Source organism: Artibeus jamaicensis, unplaced genomic scaffold (assembly GCF_021234435.1).
Source record: "Artibeus jamaicensis isolate MK-2021 breed Jamaican fruit bat unplaced genomic scaffold, CSHL_Jam_final contig_471, whole genome shotgun sequence".
Taxonomy (NCBI): domain Eukaryota; kingdom Metazoa; phylum Chordata; class Mammalia; order Chiroptera; family Phyllostomidae; genus Artibeus; species Artibeus jamaicensis.
The window spans coordinates 1,815,828-1,840,030 of record NW_026521850.1 but is presented as its reverse complement, the minus strand read 5'-3'; positions in this window follow the sequence as shown (position 1 = coordinate 1,840,030).

Genomic DNA, 24,203 nt, shown 5'->3' with positions numbered 1-24,203 from the left:
AGAGTGTGGGCACGTGTGTGGGCAGACACACACGCAACCAACACGCACAGGCACGCGCAGCACTTGCACAGGCGCACGAGCTTGGATCCCGAGGCCCCACCCCCACTCTGTCCACTAGTCCCAGCTGTCGGGCTGCAACAGCGCCCACGTGGGAGCCGAAACACACGCGTGGGCATGGGGCGATCCCAAAGCTACTAGTTAGCGACGCTCTGGAAGAACGCGGGCAGGATGCAGCGCTCGGACTGACAGACTGAACGCCCGCCTGCCCAGTGGGGCACTGCTCCGCCCTCCCAACCTCCGGAAACGGGGCTCCATCTCTGGGGCCCGGGCCCGCCCCACTTTCAAAGTCAGTGCAGGAAAGAAATGAATCAGAGGCGGGGAGAAGCGAGGGCGTAGTGGCGGACCTCGCCGTTTCCCCAGGAGGCTGTGAGACCTGCCGGAGCCGTTCTGCTTGCAGTCTGCTTGGGGCCCGAGCTGCCTCCTTTGTTTCCTTTGAACGAGCAGGTTTTTTAGAGCAGGGTGAGGGTGACAGAAAGACTGAGCAGCACCCACAGACCCCCTCTGCCTAGTGCTTCCCTCCCGGTGTTTTCCCTGCCTACTGGTTCATGGCTACTTTGTTTGTTTGTTTCAACGTTTGCTTCCTTGGAATTTTTTCCCACTTTTTCAAAAAGTAGATCTCCAGCCCTGGTTGGTGTGGCTCAGTGGATTGAGTGCCGGCCTGAGAACCAAAGGGTCGTAGGTTTGATTCCCAGTCAGGGCACGTGCCTGGGTTGTGGGCCAGGTCCCCAGTAGGGGGTGCATGAGAAGCAACCACACACTGCTGATGTTTCTCTTCCTCTCTCTCTCCCTTCCCCTCTGTCTAAAAATAAATATATAAAATCTTTAAAAAGTAATAAATAAAAAATAATAACCTTAAAAAGCAGGGTTATTTTTAGCCCTCTCAGTTTTTTTAGCGAGTTTTCATTCACGGCAGCCGGTAGGAGATGCCCCTCCTACTCCCTGCCCCGACCCCTCGCAGCCCTCCCGTTGTCAGGGTTGCCACCAGAGGGTTCCAGCGGAGAGACCTGCCTAACAGGTGACAGTCACCTCGAGCCCCACTGACTTTAGGGGCACTTTTCCTAAAGAGATTTTATTTATGTACTTGGAGACGGGGAAGGGAGGGCGAAAGACGGAGGGAAACATCGATGTGAGAGACGCGACCAGCTGCCCCTCGCGCGTGCCCGTCTGGGGACCCGGGGACCAGGCCCAGCCCAGGCCTGCGCCCCGACCGGGCCCCACACTCTGCCTGAGTTCCTCGAAGCAGGCAGGCAAGCGGAGCCTTGCAGGGAGGTCGATTCATTCCAGACTGTTCTTTTGGAAGCCTGGCGGATGACTCATCCGTGCCACAGCCAAGCAGCCCAACCACCAGCCTCTTGGCCTTGTCAACAGAATGTGCTGGAAGACAGATTTAAGGAGCTGGGACCTGCCCCCCTCCCCATTAGCACACATACGACCATGCTCACTCCCTCTCAGGGGAGACACCTGCTCCCCAGCTCCCTCGCCAGCCACCGGGGCACACATCGGGGCTCTGGGTGGGGCGGGAGGCAGCCCTCTGGGCCCTGCCGCTGCAGGGGCTCCTCAGCCAGCCCTCCTTCCCTCTCCCCGGTCCCACGGCCCGGCCCAGCAATGGGAGGAGAGCTGCGCTGGCCCCGGCTGACTGCGGCGTGACGCAGCTCTGGGCCGCTGAGCAGAAAGCCCCCTCCTTGGGGTGGTGAATGCCACTCTCTGTGGGGACGCACTTGGCTTTCTGTGGGGAAGCCGAGACACGCTCAGCCCTGTAAGGACATGCGCTCACACGGCAGGCGCCCGGGTTACGGAGCACCGTGCTTCACTGGGTTTTGCAGCCGGCAGTTGGTTGGAGACCGCCCCTCCGGACTTCCACCTCGTTAACCTTGGGCCTCCAGAGCTGGCGGATTGCATCTGCCCCCCCCCCCCCGACATGCCCCCCCCCCACCCCCGGCAGGAGGAAGAGCAGCTTGTCTGGCTTGTTTCATTTTCTTCAGAATAGGTTCGATCTTCTAACAAACCTGCACGCTGCAGAAGCTGGAGCTCGTTTCCAGGCGACGGCCCTCGTCCCTGCACATCTGCCCTGGTGATTAATTTAGTGGCCCGGGAGTTATGGCCGGCCTGGCGCCCGCCTCCACGCTGCTCCGCTCCCCTCCTGCGGCTTCGAGGCCTCCAACTGCCCTTTGTCGGGGTCAGATGACTCCTCCGGAGGCACGTAGGCCAGGGCGTCAGGGAGTCCAGGTGTTTCCGTGGCTGCAGGGCCACCTAGGGATCCAGTCGGTACTTACACAGGCGCTGCCCCCAGCCTGCCTGGTGCAGAGGGGTGCAGAGGCCACCCAGACGCCATCTCCACCCTGGGGAGCCTGGCAGGCCCTGGGAAGGGCTTGGACAGGGACTTGGGTCCAGGCAATGGGGGGACGCCTGGACCAGAGGGGCCGGGGGGAGGTCTCAGCAGGCCTGGCGGTTCGTCCCTGCTTCTCCCTACCTCTGCAGGAAGAAACTGGGCGCAGAGAGGTGCGGCAGCCTGGCTGCCAGAGAACGGGGACCTGCACGGTGTTCCCGATCGTCCAAGAGTTTGGTGAGGGCGCCACGTGGGCCGTGCGGCAGCCAGGTTGGGCTGGGAAGGCGTCCTGGTGCCACCACGATGTCGGGAGGCTGTGGAGGAGGGTGGGCTCGGCGGCTGCAGGCAGGTGGCCTCAGGAACCAGCCAGGATTTGCTGAGCAAGGTGTGGGGCGCGCCCGCCCTGATAACGCAGACCAGACATGGCCCTTTCTCGAGTATCCTGCCTCCTCTCCGCTGCCAGGCGCCAGCCCACCCTCTGCAGTGGGTCTGTGACCCACACGCAGAGGCACAGCCAGGGCTGGGCACCTGGCAGGGCAGCTGGCTGTGGCGACCGGACATGCCGGCCCCGGTCCTGTCTCCACACGCCCCACGATGAGACCCCGATCTGAGCTGAAGTTGCAGAAAGGACAACAAGTGCCCTGGGTGATGAGGACATCTTCACGGGGACAGAGTGCGCAGAGGGCGGGAAGGAGGGAGACAGGGACAAGCACCACCGTCCCCACTTCATGGATGGGACGCTGAGGCAGCTTGTGACCCTGGGAGGTCAGAGAAGCCTCCAGGAGGCCCCTGACGGACTCACAGAGCGTCGAGGGACAGGAGACTATCAGGGAGGTGGCCGGCGGTGATCAGTGCTGATGTCCCCCAACGGTGCACCGGCAGGGAGCCGCTCCGCCTGCTGCCTGGGAGAGGGGGCGGGCCAGGGGACCTGTGTTCTATTTGTTTTAATTCCACATTAGTCACTAAGGAGGAGAGTGTTTCCGGGGAACGCGAGTGAGACTCGGGGTCGGCGATGTTGGTGGGTGTCCCCGACTCCGGTGGCACGTCGGCACCCGCGGAGGCAGCGCCTCAGCCCCCGGGTGTCACAGCCGCTGGGAACGCTTCCGAGTGAACGGGCACGTGACTCCGGAGCGTGAGAACTGGCAGAAAGCCGTGTCGGAGGAAAGCAGAAACGGCCCTGTGTATTTTCACGGTGGCGGGCTGCGCTCCCTGAAATGCTGGCTCCACATCTTGGGCAGGAGCCCGTCCCCCGCTTCGGGCCCATGAAGAGACAAATGCAGCGTGTCCCGGAGGTGCGGCGGGGATGGGGGGCACCTCAGGACTGTAAGAGCTGTGCAGGCCCCCCAGGGTGGGGGGGCCAACATTTCCCGGGTTGGGGGAGCTAAGGGCCCACGGTAAGCTGTGTGTCTGAAGGCAGCTGAGTGTGGAGGGGCCGTTCACGGGGCCGGTGAGGAGCGTCCCCTGTGCCTGTCCCTGTGTCCACGCCCAGAAGGGTGGGAGCTGGTGAGGGGGCCCCTGGGAAGACTGGGGACAAGGGGTCCAGCCGGAGCAGGTCCACCCTTGAGCCCCGCCCTGACCCGTGGGCCGTGTCCTCAGGTTCCCGCCTGCTGTGCAGGCCTGTCAGGGGACAAGTGCTGGGCCCCGGGGGGGCCCCTTGGGGACTGATTCGGCCCTGTCCCCAAACCTGCTCTCTGCTGGCCACGTCGTCGATAGACCTGTGGAGACGTCACGGCCCAGGCGTGACTGTTTCCTCCACGGAACATGCTGAGGCCCAGGTCGCTGAGTGATGCTCTGAAGGTCACACGAGTGGCCGTTCTAGGCCAGAGCTCACCCCAGGGACCGCGAGGGTCCCAGGACCCGGCCTGCGTCTGCCTCACCGACTGCGTGAGCTCAGGCCGCAGACCTACGGGCCTGAGCCTCAGCTTGCTCATTCGTAAAATGGGGAGCCAGTGGCCTGCCCCCTGGTGGCGCACCTTGGGCGGTCCCCTCCCATCCGCACGGGGGTTGGCCTGAGTGACCAACACAGATCTGCAGAATGGGTGTTAGGTTCCTCCCGAGATGAGGGTGTAAGAGGCGCCTCGGCTCCTGCCCTGGGAGCCCATCTCTCAGAGGCCAGTGCTGAGCCTGCACCATGTGGTCAGCAGCCCTGTGTGGAGGCCCACGCGGTGCAGAATGAGGCCGTTGCCCACAGCCACGGGAGTCCGCTGCCAAGTGTCCCCTCCAGGCCCACTCAAACCTGAAGATGAGGCAGCCCAGCCCCCAGCTTGACGGCCGCCCCCAGGGAGACCCTGAGCCAGAAGCCCCCCGCTGGTGGCTCCCCAGCGCCTGCTCCACAGAAAGCCAGGCGGTGCTTTCTGCTGCTGCCTTCTGTGGCCGGGACTCGGGGGTAACTGTCCCAGTCTTTGCAGCAAGAGGTGACCACCCACTCACTGGTCAGGGTCGCTGCGGGGATCCTACTGGAGGGGGTGGGAGCTTGGCTCCCGCTGGCGGCCAGGCGGTGGCCATGGTGCTGTGGCCGCCTGGGCTCTGTGGCGGCAGGGGCTCGGGGTCTCTCATGACTCTTGCTGGTGACAACGAACCGAGACTGGGGGGGGCGCTGTGGGGCTCGGTCGGGACCGGCCTTTCCCCTCCTCCGCAGTGGAGCTGGGAGTGGGTGACACCCGAGCAGACGCTGACACTGTTACACTGTTCTGGGCGGCCCTGGGCAGGTGCAGGCTGAGTCAGGATGACCTGCATCACCGGTGCCGGCCGTGGACCGCCCCCTGTGCGTGGGCCGCCCCCTGTGCTGCGACGTCTCCTGTCTTCACCCCGGACCGGGCTCGCAAGTCCCCGCAGGGGGAGGAAATGGAATCAGTCCGCGCGCCTGGGCCGCGCGTTCTTTACGGAGCTTCCGCTCATTGTTTTTAATCTCTGGCTTCCAGGGTAAACAGCTGGCAGCGGAGCGTGGCTCAAATGCCCACTCGGGTGTCATGTCTGCGCTCCCTGCAGCCTGGGCCCTGGGCGTCTGCTTCCCCTCCCGCCCCGGAGAGCTGGGCACGGCAGCGGGAAGAACCGGAGACCAGAGGGCGGAGTGGAGGGTGTGATGGGGCCCGGGAGTCCCTGTGACCAACCGCAGGGGCTTTCCTTCCGTTTTCTCCGGAGACCCCTCAGAGCGGTCCCGTCTGCAGCTCAGGGTTCACCCTGCAAACACACCTGGGCAGCCAGCTGGGCCCTGGCCCCAGCCTCCCAGCCTCCCAGGCTGTGTCTGCGGTCCTTGGGAAACTCTCAGTCCAGAGCTTGCAGGGGGTTTGGGTTCCAGAAACACTCACCCACCGTGATGATTCAGCAAAGACAGGCTGGGCTTCGCTTTGCGGGGGGGGGGGGGGGGGGGGGGTCCCACGCCCCTCCCACCCCCCACGCCCCCACCGGTTGAAAGCCCTGGGCTCTCAGAGCCGCCCATCTCTGCCCCTGCAGGTCTGTGGGGCAGCCCCTCCTCGGCCCAGCGCTGCTCTGGAGCTCACCCAGGATGGCTTGGCTGGCGTGGACATTGGCACTGGCGTGACAGAGGCAGATTTCTCCACGAGGGGGAGGGACGGCTGCCGATCGATCCGAGCGTGTGGTCCGTGGCTGGGACCCGGCTGCTTCCCTCTCCCTTTCTTCCTACAGCAACAGGGGCCCCTGGGAAAAGCCGCTCAGTGGGAGTCCCAGTCCCTGACTTAGCAACTGGTCTGTGTCAAGCTAAGAGTCCAGGCCGGCCGGCCTGCCTCCTGGGCCAAGGGCGACGTCCACCCCACTGACCCGTGTCCCTTGCAGGTGCTGGCAGGTCGGCACCAGCGTCTGGGAGGGCCAGCTGTCGCAGAAAGCCGGGGGGACAGAGACCGGGCTCCAGTCGCCACCCCCAGCCCTGCACGTCTCCGCAGGTTTTCGCCTTTTCGCAGACAGGACTATTTTTATCCAGCCTGTCGGCACCTCTGCAGTCTTTTATTCTGCACGTTGGAAACGGGCAGAGATGCTGCCCGTGGGGAGGCGTGAAGGCTCCCTGACCCCACGTGGGGTGGGGTGGGGGGCTCGTGCTGGAGGAAGGAGGGAACCCTGCAGGGACAGACGGGTTCTGAAAGAACTCTGCTGGGTGGCTTTGACGTTTGGGGAGGGTGGACAGCGACTGATGTCTCCTGAGGGAAGTGGCATCCTCCCAGGGGCTGCTCCGGGGTCCCCAGGCAGGTGTGGGGGTCCTGGCTTCCCCAGCTTTGGACTCCAGATGGGGGAACATGGCGGGCACTGAGTCCCTGAGGGGACGTGCCAGGGAGTGTCCTTGAGGCCAGATGCCTGCCCCGCTTCCCATCTGGGGCGCAGACAAGCCCCTGAACCCGGTCCCGTGTGCAGTGGCCCTCGTGCAAACCGCACCCCATCAGGGCACCCATGAGCGCTCCAGGCGGCCCAAAGAGGCCCCGGCTGCTGCGGAGGAGAGAGAGGAGGACTCTGCAGAGGTACTCGGGACGGCCACTGACCTTCCTGGAAATGAGGCCGGGGACTCGGAGCGTCTTCCGGGTGGTGGGGTGGGGTGACTTCAGGGTCCCCCAGGTCCTCCCTGGATTCATGACCAGCTTCCGGACCCCCGAGAAGATGTCACGTGTTCATAGCAGGAACTTCTACTCTCCCACCACAAAGAAAAGTCCGCTGCTCTCGCCGGTCCGCCTGCCCTCCAAACAATTTCAGGGCTCAGTGACGTGGGGCGCCAGGCACGCAGCAGGCTGTCCGCAGCTGCCGTGAGGGGCTCCCCCAACCAGCCCCGGTGAGTTTCCCGGGCAGACAGACCCAATCCGCCCCTCTCCTGCCCCACCGGGGCCTCGGTATCAGATGATGTTTGAAAGACAGCCTCTGGCATTGCAACCCCGCTTGCTCTGCTCCGCAAGGTCCCGACCTCAACGGGCACCTTTGGGGGACACAGCACAGAAAATAGCCAGGTGGTCAGACGGGAGGTGGGACTCCTTGCGTCTGACCCCTGCTGGCCTTGTCCCGAGGGGTTCCATGTGAGTCCCCCAGGCCCACCCCAAGGCTCCTAGGATGCCCCCACCCAGGGGGCCATTGGGAACCTGGGCTCCAGGCCCCAGCCGGGTGAGCCGGGGCTCTGCTTCTGGCTCGCTGGGGGTGACCCGCCTGCCTGGGGACACAGTCCCTCGTTTTCAAGATGGAAAAGTCGGAGCGGCTCTGAGGTTCCCCCTGACTCTGGGCGGACCGGGCCAGACCCACATTGTCACTTGGCCTGGAGCCGCCCCCCGCCCCCCACCCAGCATATGGTAGGGCCCCTGGCAGGGCGTTCACCAGGTTGTCATTCTGTGGTGACCAGGGACCTGTCCTCAGTGGTGTCACAGACGCAGGCTCCCTTCCCACACAGAGATGGCTCTGGGGCCGGCCCCTCTCCGGGGGACCATGGTTGATGCTGTCACTCTCCCACCGGTGGCCTTGCCAGCACAGGGTCGAGGGACCCTGGGAGCCCGGAAGGCTGCTCTCACCTCTTTGGCCAGAACTGGTCACATGACCCCCCAGACCCCTGGGGCCCGTCTGCACCTCACACCTCGGCCCACAGGCCTGGAAGGAGGGTCGCAAAATGGGGACTGGGAGCGCAGCGCCCGCCTGCCTCTCTGTTCACGGTGAATGAGCAGATAACCGATGACCCTCCAGAGCCCTGGCCGCTGGCCGGGTGGGGCTGTGCCAGGAAAGCAAAGTGACTATTTCAATGATGCTTAATTCCAACAAAGGTTTGTCCTTTAAACACACATTCCTGCCTTATTACCCCTCAGTGAAATCCTCGTTGAGCAGGGCTTGTAAGGAGCAGTCTGCATCAGAGGGCAGGCGCGGGGCTTCCTGGAGAGAGACGCCGTGACTCGAGGTCTCGTGACAGCACAGCCGCCCGCTGACAGATTGCTCTGGGCGCGGCGGCCGACCCTGGGCAGGGGGCCGGAGTGAGGGTCTAGTGATGAATGAGCTGGGGGGGCGGGTTTAATTTCCCAGCCGCACCTGCTAGTGTACGGCCAGCTCCAGCGTCGGTTTCCGTAGCCTGCCATCCATCATGCCCACGTGCGCTGTCAGAGGGTTCCTCCATGGCTGTTGGGGGATGTAGGGGGCCGGGGGGCCCGCTCTTCGCAGAAGCAGAGACGGGGGTTGCAGAACAGGAAGACAGTCCCCACCAGGCCCCAGCACCTGGGCCAGCTGGAAAGAGCAGGGCTGTTTGCTGGTGTCCAGGCTTCGAGGGGCCCGGTCACGGGCGCGTGAGTGGCTCTTGCAGACCCCGCTCAATGAGGACACTGTCTGGAAGACAGAACCTTCCCACCCCCATCGCCACTTCGAAAAGGGACACCGTGCCGCTGCTCCCCCGCCCTGCCCCGCCCCATCGGGGTGCGGCACGAGCGGTGTATTTTTAAGTGTGGGCCTCTCGCTGATGCCTCTTTGTTGGCAGAGAGGAGCTGGGGAGAGCAGAAGGATGTCCCATATGTTGGTGACAAAGCTGTCTCGTGGCTGTCGGGGACCAGCACCCTCCTCCCTCCCACCCACGCCACTCTGTCCTGGGTCCTTCCTCGAGGGTCCCCTGGTCCCCGTCCCTGGTGAGGGCTTGCTGCATCCAGGCAGGGGCGGCCCCTGGCTTCAGTGAGGCCGAGTCCCTCCGCCGCTCTGTTCAGTGCCCCAGATGACTCAGCCTGTGACAGTCCCCCTCCTCAAGGTGCCGACTGCCAGCCTTAAAATAGCTGTATTGTTTTCTTCTGGTTAGAAGACCAATCCATGGATCTTGCAGAAAGAGTTTGGAGAATTCAGAGTCTGAAGACTGAGTTTCCTGACCCTCCCAGCCAGCACCGTCTCTTGCGGAAAGTTGCTGTGTCCGCCCAAGTCTGTCGGGCCGGCGCTCACGCCCGTCACCGGGCATTTTCCGCTTAGGTTCGGGCACATCTGTCCATCGCTGTGGCACTGTGTGGTCACTTTGCTGACGACACCGGGTCACAGCTAAGAGTCAGGCTGGGTGTGACACGGGGTGAGGCAGCTGCAGTGACCCCTTCAGAAAGCAGGGGTCCCAGGCAGCAGGGGGACCGAGGTCCCGGCGGCACTCTCTGCGCCCCCCCCCCTGCCGGCCCCTCCTCTGAGTCCCCCGCCCTTGCTGCAGGGCCTGCGCCTGCTCGGCTGCTCTGGCTCTCGGACGAGTTCCAGGAAGCCAGAGGGCCCCCGGCTTCCTTCAGGAACAGTTTTGGGAGATTGGGAAGCGCATTGCGGCCCTCAGCAGGCACGAACCTCAGAGCCACGCAGCCTGGGACGGGTGGGGCGGTCAGGAGCTCCGGCCTCCGCTGGAGGCTCAGATGGACCGCTCGGATGGCGACTGGAAACTAGGGTCCCGCTGAGCCCAGTTTCGGGGTGATGAACGCAGGCCCAGGAGAGAGGCTGAGAGGTCACTGGGCCGACGCAGCCTGGGGTGGGGGACTCCCAGAGGCCAGCCCCACCCGTCCCCTCTCCCCGGGCCCGACTCCAAGCAACACGTATCTGCCAGCACCGGGGCCTTGCTCCTCCGGGCATTTCCTGGGCCTCGCTTGGGGCCGAGAACTCCTGGGAGGGACAGGAGGTCCTGGGCCGTGGCCTCTGGCAATGGCAGTGCTTTGGGATTTGCCAGGCTCCCCCCTCGTCAGGGTGCACCCTGGGATGTAGTCCTTCACCCGAGAGGACCAGCTCTGGGGCTCACATGGGTCCCCCACCCCAGGGGCTGGGGTCCTGGGCTTGTCCACACCCGCCCCTGGCCTCTGGCACGGGCCCCAGGGCACCCACCGCTCACTGCCAAGTCGGGGAGAGGGGCTGCAACCCTGAGAACCTGGGATCCCGGGACCCGCTTAGATATCATCCTGGGATCTCTGTCCTGGAGCATTTCCTCCCAGCAGAACTTGGGGGTGACATGCCCCAAGGTGTCTGCCACCCCCACATTGTATCTGGGGGTCACACCCCCGCAGCTCCCGGGTTCCTGTCCACTCCAGAATGATTAGTGCTGAGTAGCCCCCGAAGTTCAGCCTGCAAGGCCCCCGCTGTGCCGCACCCCGAAAAGCAATATACAGCCTTGGGCCAGCTGCTCCGCCCTCATCTCTGCAGTCGACAAGGGCCAGATGGCCAGGACAGGCCTCCCAAGGACGGGGCGGTCCCCTCCGAGGGATGAGGACATTGGCGGGAGGGGCAGGTGAGAACGTTTCCCTCCATCCCTGTGACCCAGAGCTCCGGCTCCTGCAGGCCGGGCCAGGTGTGGCGGCGGGGACAGGTGGTGGGAGCCGCCCGTCCCCTCTTCCCTGTGTCTCGGTGTCAAGACCGTCTCGCTGAGAAACGAACAGATGTCCTAGCCCCGCCCGCCTGCAACCACGCAGTAGTGGCACCAGGGTGGCCCCTGACTCGCCGCCTGTCCTTTAATTCCCACCCACACGAGGCGGGGGTCTGGGAAGGGCGGGGAGAGGGAGGTCGGAGGAGGAGGGGCCCTGCCGCCCGCGCGGCTGGTCGGACCGAGGCAGGATCCGGGGCCCGGTGCCATGACCCTGCCCATTGTGCGGACCCTGGGCGGCAGTGGGTGCAGGTTCCGGCTGGGGCAGCTCTGGGAGGACCGGGCAGAACTCCGGGCCCCCTGCCACCCCTCCCGTCACAACTCCACCTGCCACAGAATCCTCCCTGAGCTCCTCAGGCCTGTCCCAGAGTTGTCCCCAGGGCGGTGGTGACGAGAGAAGCCACCAGCGTCCAGCAGACAGGAGACCCAGGTGACGCTGCAGGGCACGTGTGACAGAAAACTCAGTGCTTAGGCCCTGTCCCCTGGAGGTCAGGCTGTGGCAAAGGTCGGTGTGAAAAACGCTCAGTCCAGGAATGGCGGAGCACCTGGCCTGCAAGCCTGGGACCCCGCTGGGCTGTGCTTCTTCCATTGGCAGCCTGACCTGCTTCTCGGGGTCTGAGACTCTGGCGTCTCTGGCCCTGGTTGTTCAGTCCCTGGTGGCCCGGTTGTTCACTGAGCCCTGACTTTGTCCCCGGGATGGGGGAGGCTGTGAGGGACATGGGAGGGGGGGGGTCTTCCTCAGGGCGCTCCGGCTCACCTGGAGACAGCCGGCCTGCAGGTGAGTCAGCAGCGCGAGGCAACGATCAACCTGCGCCCGGCACTGGGGACACAGCGGGGCAGCTGGGCACGTCCCCAGAGCCGTGACATCCTGGCTCAGCCCTGAGTTCGTATGGTGTCCCGAGGACTGCAGCTGTCCCCAGTGAGGGCTTTGGGGCCAGAGGTCTGCTGATGGCATACTTCCACTCTGATGGCCCCCACATGGTGCATGGCAACTGTCCTTCACCTGTCCAGCCCAGAGAGGGTGGCTTGTCTTCCAGAAAGAGAGATAAAAAGACAAAGGCAGACAGGGACAGAGAGAGAGACAGACAGAGCCCGGCAGGGGTGCCAGGGAGAGACCCAGGGTGTCTGGGACCTGGGGCAGCTGAGCGGGACCAGGCCTCCAGGCCCCCAGCCCCATCGGGGATGTCTGGTGACTCCCCACGGGGGCCACTCCAACAAGCGCAAGGCCTGTGACAGACAAGCCCCGCTGGGCCAGGCCCCTGCTTTCCCCGAGCTCACTGCTTAGTGGAGAGCCAGACCCCATCCTTAGCCCGACCGACACGGCCCTTTAAAAAAGCCCCATTTTCCAGCTGCAGAGAAATTGCACGGGCAGCACCAGGCCCCTGCACCATGTGTCCCTCCTCTCTCACACGCACTCGCACTCACGCACGCACACACGCACGCACACATGCACCTGCCCTTTTCCTGGAACTATCTGAGGGTCAGTCGGGACCACATGGCCAGCCCTTTGTCCTCAGCGTGCATTCCTCACGAACAAGGACAGACTCTCTCAAAGCCACGGTGCGGGGACCAAGATCAGACACAGCGGTTTTCAGGGGGCACGGTCCTCGCACAGGTTCTCGCCGAGGGCCGTGCATCCTGGCCGGTGCCCGGAGGGAGGGCATCGTCCTCAGCGTCCCGCCTCCGGAGGCAGACGCCGTGTTCTCAGGAAATGAAGAGGAAATAGCTGTCCCGTCTCCCTCCGGAGAAACGCCCGCCTGGAATCAGTGTCTTCCCCCGAGACGTGTGGACAGTGTGTCTCGTAGGGCCGGGGGGAGAATTCCTCTCAACCTGGGTGTCTTTTTTCACATTCGTTTTCAAGGGCCACTGTCCCTGGACGGAGAAACTGGGGTTGTCAGTGCCCCTAAGGCCGGGCTCTCTGGCCCTGCTGAGTCTGACGAGGAACCGGACACAACTCGGGAGGCCTCCCAGGAGGTGGCGTTTCCCATCCTCTGGGGCGCTCGGCGGTTTGGCAGTGGCCCGCCCAGGTGCTGTGTTCTGGAATTTCCTCCACGTGGAGATGCTCGTCTCCTGTTCTGCACCGAATCTGGGGCCCCTCTGACCTCGGTCCTTCCACTCCGGTTCTCTCGGCCTTCCCCATGGCTCCTGGGGGCTCTGTCACTTGGTCCCGAGTGTCTTTTCTTCTGTTCCAAAGAGCAGTTCCTCCGGCTTCACCCGCGGTTCGCCGGTGCTCTCGGCAGCTGCACTCCGCCCGCTGTCCACTGCAGCCGGCGGATGTCACTGCACCCGGGGGAAGCTCTCTAACCCGAGGATTTCCACTTGACTCTCATTCATAGGCTCTGTTTGCTTGTTGAGATTTCCCGTCTATTCATTTTTAATGGTGCCATGTCTGCGAGCACTCAGATACATTTGTATGAGCTGCTCGAACGTTGGCTGTGATTCCCAACAGCCGGGTCTTTTCAGGGCGAGCCCCTTCCGACCGTGTCCGCCCCGTGTGTAGGTCGCACGTCCCTGGCCGTTCCCACGGGGAGCCGTTTTTGTTGTGTGCCGGGCACTGTGGAACTATAATGTTGAGAGTCTGGATTTGGTCGTCCCCCTGGAGAGGACCCCTGCTTCTGAAGGGCCCCCACGCGTGGCAGTCCGTGCGGTTTTTTCATGTTTCATTGGGTCGGTTTACAGTGCTTTTTCTCACTCGATGAGCTCTGTTTCCAAGGCACAGCCTGTCAGGGTGTCGGCGGGTGCCTGGGAACTTCAGTGGGGCCCCCATTCTTTCTTTTTCATCCTCACCCGAGGGTGTGTTTATTGATTTGAGAGAGAGAACGTCGATCAGCTGTTTTCCCTGTGTGCCCGGACCAGGGTCGAATCGCAACCTACGGATGTGCCCTGACCAGGAATCGAACATGCGACCTTTTGTACTGCAGGATGCTGCTCCAACTGACAGAGCCACCTGGCCAGGGCTGGGTCCCTTCAGTCCTGCTGGTCCAAACTCCTAGGTCCCAGCTCGGGCGCCCAGAATAGTGGTTCTGTTTGCATCTCCCAGCGCTGCCCTTGCAGGCCATGTGTCTTATTTCCCCTCCTCCCCCCGAACGTGCTGCTGCTTTTTCAGCTTCCTGAGCCATGTCACCCCCCCCTGCAGGTTCCCCAGGCTCCCTGCTTCCTGCCCTGGGGCATCTCTGAGCGAGCGGTCACCTCACCAGCTGGGGAAAGGGAACCCTGTGAGCAGAGCCCCGGGGACCTGGCAGGGTGGCCAGGAAGAGCAGCGCCCATCAGGTCTGCCCGCGCCCGTCGATGTCTGCTGCTGGGGGCCGGTCTGGCACCCTTGCTCTGTGGTGAGCAGCGGTGGGTGTCCTGTTCTTGGTTAGCTTTTGGAGTCACACTTGGGGCGCCCTCTGGAAGGAGAGAAAGCAGGTGCTCTGAGACGGGGCGCAGCTGAGAGACCCAGCCTCCCTTTGCCCCATGTCCCACCACTGCCTCCTACCATCTGTCCTCAGGAGGCTGGGGACACCAGATCAGAGGACGCCGAGGTGGTTGAGCTATGGGGTTTCCTTGGACTTGGGAGTGGCCTCAACCACTCCAGGCTAGCGGCTCCGGGCCCCAGCCTGGTTTTGTAAATAAAGTTTTATTGGCACACGGGCCCACCCATTCGTTCACATATTCCCGCTTCCTGCTACAAGCAGCATGGTTAGACGGAGTCCCTAAGCCCTGCAGGCCCCAAACGCTTACTACGGGGCCCTGTACAGAGTGAGTCCCCCCAATGTCACAGCGATGGGAGGGGTCCCCGAGGGCGGCATCCTGTCAGCAGCACCAGTCCCACTTCTAAGGGGGGCTCCCAGGCTCCCCTGGGGACTTCTAGACCCTGCCAGGCCCTGCACCATCCTCTGTGGGGGTCCTGACCCCTGCCTCTGGCTGGCAGTCACGCCACGGTGCTCCCAGCTGATGAGCCGCCCGGCGGAGGCGTTGCCTAATTATGAAGGTGTCAGCCGGTAATGAGGGTGATCGCAGATGATGAGCCAGAGCTGGCAGGGGAGGGCTAATGAGAGCTGAAGGGCTTGGCCACCTCCACGCAGGAGCCCCACAGGGCGTGGACAGCCCGTGGCCAGGGTGAGGGAGGAGGCAGCTGCGTACAGCTCACGGGTGGGGGGCCGCGGGCACTGCTACTTATTCCAGACCACAGCACCTGGGGCTGGAGAGGACTGCTGGGCAGAAAGAGCACTGTGCTTCCGGGGGCGGGGTGGGGGTCCCCGGCCGGTCAGGCCTGCGGCAAGGAAGGGCGGTGGGTGAGCCAGAGCAGGCAGCCGGAGCCTCCTCCTTGCCGCTGCCTGTCATCGATAACTGTCCCCTCACCGGCCCCACCTTGCCGCCGCCCCTTCCAGCTCCCTCCGTCCGAAAAGACCCACCTGTGCTCGGGGCCGTAGGTGTGTTCGGCTGAAGACACGGACTCACCGCCGTGGGGAGGAGACAGGAGGGAGAGGGCGGGTGGGGGCTCCCTGGAAGAGGAGGCCGGGCAGGGTCTGGGTGGACTCAGACCAGAGGGGGAGAGGGCGAGGCAGGCTGGGGGGGAGGGTTGGGGGAGGGTGAGGAGCGGGTGACAGGGAGCAGGGACTTCAGCTGGAGAGGGAGGGCGGCTCAGGGGCCGGCACAGGTACCCAATCTCCCAGGGTTCCCTGGGTGCGCTGGGCTCCCGGGTGGGGATGGAGTGAACCCTCCTTCCCTCGGGGGCTGACTTGGCTCCTTCTCTCGGGGGCTCGTCCAGACACGGAGAATCCTGTTCAGAGATGGGCCCCGCGGCCTGGCTGAGGTGTGGGTGTGCTCACATGCGTGTGCCCCGTGTGTGTATGCGTATGGAGCCTGGGCGTGGCAGGCAGGACCCTGGGCACTGGCTGATCCAGTCAAGTCCCAGACTCAGGGGCCCAGGGGCTGCCCCTAGCTGGCAGTGCCTGGCCCCTGGGCCACCAGGCAGGGTGTATGGTGGCCCGGACCGTGACAGGCAAATGAGGATGTGTCGGGTACAGGCGCCATTAGCTGCTCAAGAAGGGAGGTGGCCCAGGACCCATGTGGGTCTGGGTGTCATGAAGCCTCCGTGGTGTGAGGGTGGGAGCGCCTGCTGCCGGCTCCCAGGGGCTGGTGCTGGGGTTTGCCGCACCTGTGCCACATGGACGCACCTGTGCTGCATGGACACTCCTGTGCTGCATGGACACGCCTGTGCCTCATGGACGCGGGCGGCACGTTCCGGTCGGGCAGCTACATACACACATGGCCTGGGTTCTTGCCCTTCCCCTGTCCCAGGTCATGAGAACCTTCATGGTGTGGGCCCAGGCGGGGTCTGACCTGGCGGCCGCCCTCTGCACCAGTAGGCCCCTTCCTTCCTTCCAAGCTCGGCTCAGGGGTCCCCCGCCACCCCTGCCAGGGCCTTCCTCCCCTACCCCACGCTGCCCGCCAGCCTCTGAGGGCCCCAGCGCTTCCCCGCCGGCGTTCTGTCTGCACCGCGCTCGCTGTGCGCTCTGTGGGGACAGGCTCTGCCTCCCTCTGTCACCCAGTGCCTGGTGCACTGTCGGCGCCTGCTGAATGGCTGCTCACTGGGCAGCAGGGAGGTCCTCGGGGGAGGGGCCGCCTGGCGTCAGACCCGCCCGGCTCATCTCTGCATCTCAGACCAGCAGGTCCTTCTCTGCGGTGGGACCCGAGGACAGGGGCGACCCGCCCGCTGAGCAGGGGGTGGGGGGCTTCTCCAGTCGGGACCAGAGAAGCTCCCCAGCAGCGGTGCGCCCAGTTGTCGCCAAGACCCAGTGCAGTCCGGGCTGGTGGAATGAGAATAAAAATAATAAAACCCCTTAGGTACTGAGTTTCCCGATGACTGGCCTTCCGGCCGTTTTGAAAGCACTCGGAGACGCGCGCCAGGGCGGGCGGCCGAGGCTGACGGCCGGACAGGAACGCAGCTCGGTGGGGAGGCCCGGTGCGGAGGCCCCTGCCGTCTCGGCGCTCCCGCGGGTTGATTGCAGATCCCACGCTCCCTGATGAAGTGGAAATTTACCGCCTTGCTGCTGAAATTCCTTCTGCAGGCTTTCATCCACTCAACAGATGGTGTTTCTCGGGCCGCCTTTAATGGCCTCAGAAATTAAATTAGTGAGAAGTGGAGAAGTCCCATAATATTAAAAGTCATCCATGGCTTCAGGAGTCTGGTGAATTTCCATCGACAGAAGCAAACTCGCAAGAAGAGGAGCAGGAGCGAGGCTCTGCCGTGAAGCGAGGGCACGGCTCTGTCTCCCACCGGGCGCCGTGGGCCATGCGTGGGGGCTGGGCTGGGGCTGCGAGGGGGCACCTGCCTCCCAGTCCCCACCCAACGGGCAAGGCCAGCAAGGGAGGCTCCACAGCCCCCAGCAGGCTCCAGGGAGGGGAGGGGCGTGTCCACTCTGCAGCCCCACTGTGTGTCTGGGCCAGGATCCCCAGTGTGAGAGACGGTATACGGGGCTCAGGGCTGTTCACGCAGAACTGTCTGCAGTTTACAAGCTGGGAGGTGTCCCCCCAGACTTAGATTTGTGGCCTTTGCCACACGGGGGCCACCCTCCCTGGGACCCACGGCCTGCACTCAGGCCAAGCTTGGACCACACGGGCCAGAGCCCCAGCCTCCCTCCAACAACGGTGACGGGTGGTCCCTGGCCTCTTTACCTGCTGTCACGCTGGACACAGCTCCCCGACACCGCCACCAACCCCGCTGTCTGGGGAAACATCACACTCGAGCCACCGCTGCCCGAAACCCTTCCCGTGAAGCACACCACTGTGGCTTTTTCTGTGCCTGCGATTGCTTGGTCCCCGGTCCCCAGGTCTCCCCCGAGGGAAGGGATTGGAAGAGCTCCAGCCACGCTGGAGAACAGCAGCTTCCGGAACTCCAAGGGGGCCCGAGGTGCTCCTGGGGTCTTGGGTGGGGCGCGGCCCCCACGCGGCCTCCGTGCGGTGGGGGGCGACTCTGAACTCCACGAGGAGGGCACACGTGTCCCGGTTCCCTGCAGATGGGCTTCTGTTTATCACACTTTCTTTCCCGTTTTGCTCACCCGCCTCATGTGTGATTTCACGGCTGAGGAGCTAACAAATTTATCTTTAAAACTGGGCCAAGAGAACCGCCCCCAACACCTCCTCAGGAGCCCACCCGCTGACGATCATCCTGGCTCCGCAGTCATGCACACGGCGGGGGAGGGAGGAGGCGCCCTGCTGCGACAGGCAATCAGCCCAACGCGGGGTGCCCCCCACGCCCTGCAGAGGACAGGGCCTTGGGGGAGAGGCAGGGCCCTGGCCCCTTCCAACCACACACCTGGCTGCTGCTTGCCCTCGAGGCCCCCACCGCACGCCCTCACGGCTGCCCCTGGACCTGTGGGTTTCAGCAGGGAGCCTGGGGTCCGGCTGTCCTGCAGCCGCAGGGACGGCAACAGGCCTCTGAGGCTCCCTGGGTGGAGGTGGGGGTGGGGGGCGAGTGTCGCAGCTCAGTCGGTTGTCCCTCCTGTGTCCTAGGGGTGCCTGCCAGGCTGGGATGAGGCGAGCCCGGGCTCTGAGTGGGGTCTGAGTCACAGGAAGTCACACAGGGCTCCCCCTGCACTGAGACTTTGGGGGAGCTCAGAGGGGACCTGAATTCAGAACGGCATTTGCGCAACTCCCTGAATTGGGTCTCAGCACCATCTGTGTCTTCCAGGGCCCCCTCCCGGAAGCATCCCAGGGCTGTGGCTGCAGCCCGTGGCCGGCCTTCGCCCACCTCCCCCTGCACTGCCTGCTGGAAGCTGGCTCCCCTCCCCAGAGGGAATCTGTGCAGGCATTTCTGTGGGAATAATGAACAGGTTCATTTCTTAGGTGGGCAAGTGGCCTCGTTACTGCTCTGTTGGTGGACAGGGCCGGCGTGTTCCGGTCCATCCACCGTCAGCGGCTGTCCAATGGGTGCTGGGGGGACTGGACGACGTCTGGCCAGCCACGGAGCGTGGGTGCAGGCTGGCCTCCTTCCCCTCTGAGACAGCCTCTTAGCGTCTCTCCTGCCTCCTGTCCCCAGGACGGCCCTGGCTCCCACACTCCAGGCAGAGCAGGGTGCGAGGCGGGGTCCCAGTGCCGGTGTCAAGCAGACATGCTACCAAATTCTGACCCCACCGCATCCTGGGTGCGTGGTCCCTGTGTGTGCTGAGCCTCCCTCACCTCCATGCCTTCATCTGTAATAAGGGGAAATGCCATTGTCCTGGTCACAGAAATGTCCCGAGGATGAATCAGGCAGGCGAGCCCACTCTGGGCTCAGTGGTGGAACCTGAGTTGGTTTGGAGGCTTTGGTTACAGGAGACTTGAAATCCAGCTGCAACTGGTTTCGACAATGAGGACTTATTTCGTCGTCTCTCTGAGGTGTCCAGAGGCCTCTGGGTCCCCTGCAGTGTGGTCAGGTCCTGCTCTGTGCTCCTCCAGGCTCGGCCTTCTCCATGCCCTGTCCTTGAGTCCTTGGGCTGGCTGCCCTCATGGTCACAGTATGGTTGCCGGGAGCCACCCCTTGTCCTCTATCCCCACCTTCCCATCCAGGAAGAGCAGGAGCATGTCACTTCCTGTGATGTTAGAACGTGAGTTCCGAGGTTCACCTTGATGGGACCGGCTCTCTGTCACGGTGGGGGGTGTGACACTTGCTCTGGCCTCTGTGTCTGCCCCCGAATCCTGGGAGTGGGGTCAGTGTCCAGTCTGGTGGGGGAGGAGGAAAGAAGAGAGATGGCGCCACCCCTCTCAGCTCCACTCCTGCTGTAGCTCCTGAGGGCTCCGCACAGGCAGGTGACCCAGCCAGTGACAATCCATCTGTACAGCCCTGGCTATCCCGCCCCCTGCCCTGCCCCTGAGCAGGTGGGCGCGTGCCCAAACCTGGGTGGGACGCCGGAAGCCTCGGACCACACCCCAGCCAGGGGTTCTTCAGAGCAACAGGCTACAGGGGGGTTTTCTCCTTCCTGTCAAATAAAACCGTTTCCGCCCAAACCTACAGCAATGTTCTTGTTCCTTTCTTTGTTGTCCACAGTAGTCAGAACCTTATGCCGCGTCTCACCTTTCGTTTTCAGAACCCCCTTCTCCCCCACTCCATTTCTGGGCTAGCTGAGGACTCACACTTCTGTCCGGCCGGGCTGGGGCTGGCCGTCGGACACTGGGGCACGCCCAGCATGACGGACAGCTGCCGAGGGGCTCTGCCACGCCGGACACGGGGTGGACTCTGCATCATCCCTGACCCTGGGGTGTGTCCAGTGGGGGCTGGAGAAGGGCGGGGCCCATCCCAGGGCCACACGGCGTGGGCCCCAGGGAGCTGGTGTCATTGGAGGGGCCCCATCCGTCACATTTGGGCTGCGATGGCCCCAGTGCCTCCTTCATAAATAGCCGTCACACCCGGTCAGTCACCGTGTTTATCCTGTTTGCAGCTCGGCTTCCGTATTTTTCTACCTCGCTCCCTGTCCCCCGACCTCAGCCCAAGGCTGCCTGCTCTCTGTCCAGGTGCCGGTGGCTAAGAAAGAGAAATGACCCGCCGCATGCAAGCCTCACAGTCCTGCCAAGCCCCAGTGGGTTTTCTATCCACCCTCCTCCCCTGGGCCCTGGGTTGCTCTCCGGACGCAGGCCCGAGGATGTTAACATCACCCCAGTTGGCTGGATGGAGTCCAGTGCGGAGGGGGGCCACCCCATGTGTGGGGGGCAGGCACCCAGGCGCTGCTGCTGCCCCCTGGTCCTTCCTGCCCATCTCCAGCAGTGGCCACCCCCCCCCAGTGGAGGGCGCTCCTCTCTGGGCCCCCACATCATGGCCAGCTGTGCCGGGTAACCAGGCAGTGGCACAGGGGCCGCTGCCTGGTGACGCAGCCCCGCGGGAGCCCGTGCCACCTGGGAGTGTGTTGGCAGCTAGTGGGTTTCCGCTCTTTATCATGGCGACAGTGCCCATCTCCGCTGCTGGGGACCAGTCCTTCGACCTTCGGACAAGGAACGAGCTCCTCAAGGGAGTCTGGACGCCTGAAGGACATTTGGAGCAATGGGAACATGGCTCTGGACTGCTCACCGCCCTGCCTCCCGCCCCCACGGTGAGCAGCCCCAGGGATTCCGGGTCCCAGAGGTCAGCCGTGTCCTGGGGCTTTGCCCTGGCAGCGGAGCGCCAGCCTCCGGTCTCATTGCTGGAATGAACAGGAAGAACCGGAGTCTCCTCGGCCCTGGGAGACACCCCCACTCCCTGGAAGCGTGTGCGTGGTGCCTGGCCTCCCCCCTGGTGGTTTCAGAGACAGTTCCCAGCACCTGCAGGGTGTGGGGAGGGACAGATCACCTACAGTTTCCCGTTCACCTCCCTGCTTCTCACCCAGTTCCATCTCGGACCTTCCCCCACAAACACCCTGTTCAGGGGCGCACTGTCCTCCCGGAGTGTGGATGGGGCTGCTTCCCCAGAGGCTAAGCGCCCTCACCCCTCTGGCCTCCTGGCGGCTGAGCACATGGGTCTGGGTGACCCTTGAGACCAGCCAGAAAAGCCCCTGGGCTGGGCCCCAAGCCACCTCTTCTGCCCCCTCCCTGCCCCCTGACCTTTCAGCTGTGGCCCAGACATAAGAGAACACTGTGGGACAGACTGCATTTCTAAGTGTTGGTTTGTTTGTTTGTTTGTTTTTGGAAAGAACCCAGTGAATTTTTTTTCTTTTCACGTTTTCCAATTACCACCTTGGAGCTGAAACAGCGTGTCGAAGGCATATTACAGCGGACGGTTGTGAGCGCCGACTCCACAGCCCCGGCCTCCAGGTGGAGCCCAGGCTGTGCAGCCACGAGCTGCGGTTTCTGCTCTGAGCCCTCCTGATCTGGGAAGTGGGGGAGGTGACTGCTGCCAGGGGCGGCGTCCTGAAGATACACGGGACCGTGCATGGTAGGCGTTCCGCGTGTCCCTGGCAGAGTCACGCTTGGGAGGCAGCTGCTACTCGTGTTATTTCAGGGAAAGAAAGGAGGAGGGGGGAGGGAGGGGAAGACAGAGAAAACACCCCCGTTGAGGCTCATCTCAAACCCCAGAATGGGCTGTAAGTGGGATTTGAGCTCTGCTCTGCTCAGAGTTATTTCTAGAAGTCCGCATCCTTGATAAGAGTTGGAGCCGAGACTCGCCCCCTCGGTGGTCCTCGGTTTGCTTTCCAGCCTCAGGCTGCATGCGGTGCTGTGGCAGCTGCCTCAGGGGGCGGGTGCGGAGCTCTGCCGGTTCTGTAGGACGGTCCGGAGGCGGGCGCGGGGGAGATGGCCCGCTCTGCCAGAGCGCAGGGAGCTGGAGATGGCAGCCGCGCCGGTCCTTCCCCTGGCGTTCTCTCCGGCAAGGTAGCTGGTCCAAGTCCAAAACTGGTGATTTTCAGGGAACAGAGAGATCGTTGTGCTCCGGGACGGGCAGGATGCCCACCTATGGCCAGGCCAGACAGGCCCTGTCTGGAGGGCCTTGCACCCTGGGGGCTCTAACGAGAACAAAGGGGCCCCAGCTGCAGTGTGAGCCCAGGGACGCAGTGTGAGCCCCGGATGCAGCCCGGTTAACTGGAAGCGGCGTGCTGAGAGCCCTGCACGCATGCGCCATGGCCGAGCAGCGCACCGCCCCCACGCCGCGGCTGACGCTGAGTGCGCAGGCCCAGGCCTACGGCCAGTCTGCGCAGTTAAGGAGGGATGGGCTAGTCCAGATGTAGCCCGGATGTCGAGTATCCGTAAGGAACGTGTGCTCAGAGTCACTTCACTGAAGAAAATGACCCCAGTTCAGCCCAGTGCAGGCCCTTCTGTCCCGTGTCCCATCCTATCTCATGAGGTTGTGGGCATCCTGGAATGGCCGGCACCATGGCTTGTTCCACCCCACCCCCCACCCCAAGAACACTGTGTTTGCTCGGCGCAGCACCCTGCTCACCTGTAGTATTCGTGACTCCACCTCCTAGAGCCTAGCATGCCCCCGAGGTTAGCGCTGGCGGAGAGGGGAGCACACGCCTGGGTTGGAGCTCCTGAGCTCGCTGTCTTCTTGGCCACAGGAAGCAGGAGCCGCCGCTGGTATCTTCTGTGCTTCTCTCCTCTTTCTGTCTCCAGCCTAACAGGAGTATCATGTCTGGGGCGGTTGCAGCCATTTTGTGACCAAGAGGCTGAGCCAGTGGCTTTGGTATCTCTGTGGCCTGGATGGCAGACCGCTGGACGTACCATTAGCTTAAGTGACAAAAAAATCTGGATCTGTGGGATGCACCACGGTCAGGCTCCTGAGCCATGTAACTGAAGGCTCCCACCCAGTCCCCACCTCACTGAACCTTTAAGGAAGGGACACGTTAAGCAACCTTCCTCAGTCTGTGGGTGAGGAAACCTCAGTGAATGCCAGTGCCCTGGGTCAGCTCTGCCCCTGGACGGGAGGGTGAGGCAGCCATGGGGCTCTGGGGGGTGGAACTCAGTGCTGAGTGGCCCTGGAGGAAACCCAGCACCTTCCACAAACAGTGGGCTCCAGGTTCAACCTGCACGTTCCCGAGGAATCTGCATGCGTTCAGCTGGGAGCTGTGGCCCCAGGATCGCGCTGCACCCGCTCCTGGGCCAGCCAGGCTGTCCTGGGCAGGAGAACCCGCCCCCAGGGGAGCCTTCTATCCTGCAGTGTCCGGACCCCTGACCCGGCCTGGTCCCATTTCACACTCAGGAAAAGCAGGCCCAGCGTGCCTAGGCCACCCCCCTGGGTGGGCCGCACGGCCAGGCCTACCCCGCCCTGGCCCACCCGGCCCAGGACATCGCCAGTCTCTGGGTGTCTCTGACCTTGCCAGGGGAGGCGCTGCCCTGCAGCCCCCCTTTCCCACTGAGAATGCGCAGCGCAGCCTGGAGCAGAACTGGTGTTAACCGGCTGGAAGAAGTGCTTCCCCTGCAGTTCCTGGCAGCAGGCAGCCCATCCGTCTTCCTGCCCGGGGTCAGCCGCCGGCCACAGAGACGCCAGCCACTGCCCACCCAGCCTCACTCAGGCACCTCCTCTGACCCTTCTATGTGTGTGCACGCACATGTGTGTATACGTGTGCCTTTTGTGTGTATGCTTGCATGGGTGTGTGCATGTGCGCCTTCCATGTGCATGCTTGCGTGGGTCTGTGTGCCTGTGCCTGCGGGAGAGAGGCGGCACACGCCCCCCCTGGGCCCCCCCCCCCCCGTCAGGTGAGCAGGGTGCAGACGGTGAAACCCGTTCAGGTGATGTCTCATCGGGCATTTAGCAAAGTCATCCCCAGGGACAGCCGCCACGTCTCTCCCGGGTGCTCGGCCTTGAGTCGGGAAGCTCGTATGTCTTGTGGAAGCCACACCAGAGCCCTGCGGGCCTGGGTCTGCCCACCCCACCTTCCCAAGATGGCGGAGAGGAGGCTCTGGCTGGTCCTGAGACATGCCCAGGTCCCAGCTGGGAGGTGGGGCTGGGATTTGAACCCAGGGCAGTCTCCCTTCCAGAGCAGGGGTGCTGGCCATTCTCCTGAGACCCTCCTCTGGCCCTTGCACGACCTCAGGGGGTCACCTTCCCGAGTCCCTTCTACAGAGGAGGAAACAGGC